We start from the raw sequence: 5288 nt of genomic DNA, 5'->3' as shown, positions 1-5288 counted from the left end.
TGCACCATGTAATCTTCTTCAGGATTTTTCTCAATCCACATGATAAAAAGATTTCTGATAAATGTGCAGATTTTAATCTTCTTTTCTTCAGGATCTTTGCAATCCACACGATAAAATACCTTTTTACTGACATGGTAGGTATCAAAGTTCTTTAGACACAAGTTTTTTTGAAAGCACTCTTTTTCATCAATGGTGTTCGTGACTGATGGCATGAGGAGGGATGGTGGAGGGATGGTGGAGGAATGGTGGAGGGATGGTGTCAGAGATTGTTAGTCCCAAAACATGATTATTAACAAAAAAATGCCCATAAAGCCTTTTGAGTTTTCTTTTACTGCTGAAGTAAATGTATGTTCTAGAGGCAATACGACCTAGAAGGAAAAATAATAAAAAAAAGTAAATCTTTATACAAGGAGAAACCATTCTCATTTACAATAAAATGTTATTCAACTGCCATCCAACTAAACTGTCCACATTATTCTAAATTCAATAAGACATTTATCATAAACAATAGGCTTCTCAGAAGGGGGGGGCTATTACGTATGGCTTGGATCAATGATCCTACAGGAACATAGATAAGAGAGCACAAGATACAGGAATAACAGGAGTATAGTGCAGCACTGGGCTTCAGGGTTCATAGCAGGTCAGATACACAAGATACAGTTGATGTATACAAGGATTCTAAGGCAGGAAAGATACCTAGAACTAAAGACCAATAAACACATGAGAATCCCTTGCCGTGCTGAGATGCTGGGATCACTAAACAGTAGGGAGTTAAAAATTTCAAGCTGACAGGTGTGTGCCTGGACACACACAGACATTGGAGACACATATGCAAAGACATATAATACAGCTAGAAATGAGTAGCCATGTATTGTGACCCCGCACAGGAAACTGGCTTCAAATACACTCTTAATAATACCCAAGTAATCTTCACACTCAATGTAGTGACACTAACATACATGTAGTAATACATTCATTACTTTTTTTTTTTTTTGTAGGTGTTTATACTAGAGCAACAGTTATTCAATTCAATCTTAATCAAACCTCTTTTTTATCCTAAACAATACCCAAAAACTGTATAAGGCTCAGTTCCCACTATTGCGATTTAAAGTTGCAGCGACTTTTAAAAGATTGCTGCACTACCTTGACGGGGACTATAAATTTGGACCAAAGTCACAATCCAGAGTCTCTGAATCATGTGACTTTGGGGGTCATTATAGTGGAAACGTAGCCCAAGACAGTGGACCTTTAATTCTCTAGGGCAGGGATGTCAAACTAAATTTTATCGTGGACTGCATCAGCATCACCCTCAAAAGGGTAAAAGGGCTGGTTGTATCTATATGACTAGATATCCAGCGTATCCCCTCCCCTCACACTAGATGTCAAGAGCCACCCCACCATCAGAAGCTGAGTCCCCCACTCTCCCCCATATTACAGTGCACCCCCCTTTCCCCATGCCGCTGCTGGGAAGAAGCTGGATGCATTGCTTAAAAAAAACTGAAAGCCAAAGCTGCAGGAGAGGCACGAGGGCCACATGAAATGGCCTGGAGGGCCGGATTTGGCCCGCGGGCTTTGTGCCTGAAACCTGTGGTCTAGGTCATTAGAACTTGTTAAATCTCAAGGCTCATTTATGTCAGATAAAAAATGTAGTGCTAAGGGCAGTACAGATTTAGCTAGTGGGGGGGGGGGTTGAAACCCATGTTTATATATATATAAAAATACTCCTCAAAAAGGGGGTTGTCTTTGAAGGCTGTGGTTTTCTTCTGTTCTGAAGACCTTGAACAAATCAATCCAGAGCATAAGGCTTAATCTGAGAAATAAGCATCAACATTTTAGTAACAAAACACATTATATTTTCCTCCTGAAAACAAACCAAAGGTTAGAGATATTTAGCATACAGTAAGCATTTTGAACATTTTCTTTAAATATTTTAACAGTGCACGTTTTCTAATACCAAAAAAATTGTTTGACGTCAAACTATTACAACCACGTGGGTTTTTTTTATGTATGGTATACCATTACTATATATATATATAAAACTATTATTCACCATGGTTTAAAAATGAGCAGCTCAAAACAAACAACATTTTTTTTTTATAAGTTCCCCTTTGTCTTGCAAGACAGTTATACTTCACCTATTCTGAGTACATTGGAAAACTTCAAAAACAGTTTCTTCTATGGAAACAAAGATTACCGTTAATACAAAAGTATATATATATATATATATATATATATATATATATATATATATATATATATATATATATGAGGCTTTTTACTTTTGTTTTACAATTCAATCGGCTCACTCAATTTGCATGACAATACAGCTGTTCACACACTCTTACAGGAATGAAGGGGGGGTCATTTGGGTTGTCAGCAGCTGAGAACACACGTCAACGAAAGAACTATAAAACACCATTCCTTATTTATTTATTTATTTATTTATACCCCAATTATATAGATACATTTTAGGATTTTAAGTCAGAAATACATTTTTTTTTTTTTTTTAGTCCCAATTTACAGACAAAATATTTGTCTTGCTTCTAAAAGACAAATGTCCAACGACCAACATGCCACTGACTTGTTACCGTTGAATGTCCTTGTGGCACTGTCACATCACTTTAAAACATACATAACAAACATAAAATAAATCATCATGCCACCAAAATTCATACGGTGTTAGTATTATTATTTCATATTCATCAGTCCCCACCCTTAACGTGGAGGTTCACCCCAAAACACCCATCCAACATCAAATCCATGGGTCTCACACACTTCGCACATCAAACATAACTTTTACACTTAGCCAGCTATACCCTGTAGACAAAAATATTAGCACATTTCTTTAGTAAAACTGCACTTTTCCCATATTTTTTTTTTCTTTTGTAGGTGTTTATACTAGAGCAACAGTTATTCAATTCAATCTTAATCAAACCTCTTTTTTATCATAAACAATATACAAAAACTGTATATGGCTCAGTTCCCACTATTGCGATTTAAAGTTGCAGCGACTTTTAAAAGATTCCGATCAAACGCTCGGCAGTACGTTGAAACGTCACTGCGTTTGTGTTTGTTGCCGAAAAAGTCAGAGCGTGTGTATGCGATGGGTGTGACCGGACAACTCCCCTGGGACAAAAATCCAAGGGAAATTTTGTTGGATGTCCGACCGTGTGTACGAGCCTTAAGAAGCATCTTCTGTTTATTTGTAGGCTCTTGGTTTGTGGACACTGACAGTACTGCTATTAAATTACATGTCCTTTACCCCTTCCCAATGCTTGCACATAACCACATAATATGTGGCATAACAGAAGTGGGTCTTAAAGGGTCACTAAAGGAAATGTATTTTTTAGCTAAATAGCTTCCTTTACCTTACTGCAGTCCTGGTTTAATGTCCTCATTGTTCGTTTTTGCTTTGATGTTGCTGTAATTCCTCTCTGTTCTGGACACTTCATGGTTGTCTGTTTCCTGATCACCACAGTACTGGGAGATTTCTCACTGTGGTGACTAATCAAGGAGGTGTGATTACTGTTTGTAAAACGAAACTGGATTGGTGCTGAGGGGTATTAGACAAAGCATCACGTGAAATGGAAAAGGACACGAAGGGGGTAGGGAAAGTGCTGCTCACCCCTAAATAATATAGTAAGTGGAAGTGCTCCCCAATGGGGTTTTTAGGCAGAAAATGGGTAAAAGATTGAATGAAATGCACAGATGTAAAAAGTAAAAAAGTTTAATTAATTGTAAAAATAAGCTCTGGTATAGTATACACTAAAAAAACGTTTACACAAGGAGTATGCACCAAAATACATGACATCAATTAACATGAATGGTTAACATGCAAGTCACGTAAATCCTGACGTGTTTCAACCCATATTGGGGTCTTCTTTGGAGGAAGTTGAGGTGCTACTGTAACAGAAAATTAATGTATAAAAGTAAAACAGTCTTAACAATTACCACTGAGTATTGTGGAACATGAAAAAATTTGTATATATAGTTACCCACTCACAGCGTGTAAACTTAATTGTGTCTAGACCAAAGTTGACTTAAATCCACAGCAGGACCCCTGGATGGACATTTTCACAAGGAGGGCAGACCCCCAAATGGTACCGCCAAGGCGCCAAACCAGACAGCCTGCAGGGGCCCACAAGCACAAGGGGAGGGTCCAATGGGGTCCGGGCTGGGCGGGGGGAGGGAGACCCAGCAGAGCGACAGCCATAGAAAGCACCTATTAAAAAGTGTAAATATGTATTGATAAATTGTCAAATTAAGTGTTAAATATTGTCATTTGAGTCATTTGGGGCACTGGGCATGCACTGAATCCCTGATCTGTCACTGATAGACAGGGGGATATCAAGCGGGCAAAGGGTTAACATATATAGAAATGAGTAATACTAGACAGTAATTTGTATGCATAGGTAGGAAAGAATCTAAAGTTAAAAAAAAAAAATGTTTAATTGGTTGGTAGAATCATTAAGGTGGGTTTGTGATGTATTGATGTGTGTAAAAGCAGGTGTGTGAAAGCAGGTGAAAGCAGGTGAAAGTGTGAGGGATGCCAAAGTGATGGTGATAAAAAGAAAAGAAGGAAAAAGAGGAGTGAGTGAAAAAAGTGCAGGAAAGTGTGCAAAAAAACCCACAAAAAAAACGACCAGATGAAAAGGATAAAAAAGAATATATATCGACTGAGAATGTGTGAACATATGAGATATAAATACCTATATAAATATATAGGAATGTGAAACATATATAAGGTTATAGGTACCTTGTTGGATATTATAGTGCAGGTATGGAAAGACTTCCAGTCTAAATGTGGCTACCCATATCTAAAGGCGAGAACATGTATATAAATGAGGAAAGTAATAGTATAAATAAGTGGAGAGTGTCGGTCAGAAGGTCTAAAGGTCTAAAAAGATCTTACCCTGTGTGTGATAGCTCCACTCCTGCACAGGTGAAAAGGGATCACAGACTGACATGATGAGTTCACGTTGTCTGTTATATATGTGTGCATGTCCAGGTGCCCCAAATTAAAGTGATTGCTGCTGGCTGTTGTAACCGCCCCGATGCACTCCCACCCACCCCCCCCCCTGGCGCCTAAGGCATCCCGGATGACCAAATGGAACCAGGGCCAAGGACATGGCCCTCCCTGCTGTGGGCCTCTCGGCATCAATGGGGGGATACCCCGGCCACTGCCGCAATGATGGTCGCGCCGGTGGCGTCACGCGCATGCGCCGCGCGCACAAGCACGCGCACGGGACACACCCGGCGCTGGAGATTGCCATTGACGCCGACAGTGA

The 5288-nt window shown here is 39.2% G+C and overlaps 1 long non-coding RNA gene across 1 annotated transcript; it reads right to left on the bottom strand.

Annotated features, from left to right (window-relative positions):
- Positions 1 to 3782: 3782 nt before the first annotated feature.
- On the bottom strand, positions 3783 to 5011 carry LOC120916591. The gene is made up of 3 exons (XR_005744030.1): positions 4913 to 5011; positions 4004 to 4222; positions 3783 to 3903 (listed from the first exon to the last, which is right to left on the bottom strand). It is a non-coding gene; the product is annotated as an uncharacterized LOC120916591 (long non-coding RNA).
- Between the last annotated feature and the right edge of the window lie 277 nt (positions 5012 to 5288).

This window comes from Rana temporaria, chromosome 10 (genome assembly GCF_905171775.1).
Source record: "Rana temporaria chromosome 10, aRanTem1.1, whole genome shotgun sequence".
Taxonomy (NCBI): Eukaryota; Metazoa; Chordata; class Amphibia; order Anura; family Ranidae; genus Rana; species Rana temporaria.
The sequence above is the reverse complement of the archived record's forward strand: the minus strand, read 5'-3'. Positions and strand labels throughout refer to the sequence as shown.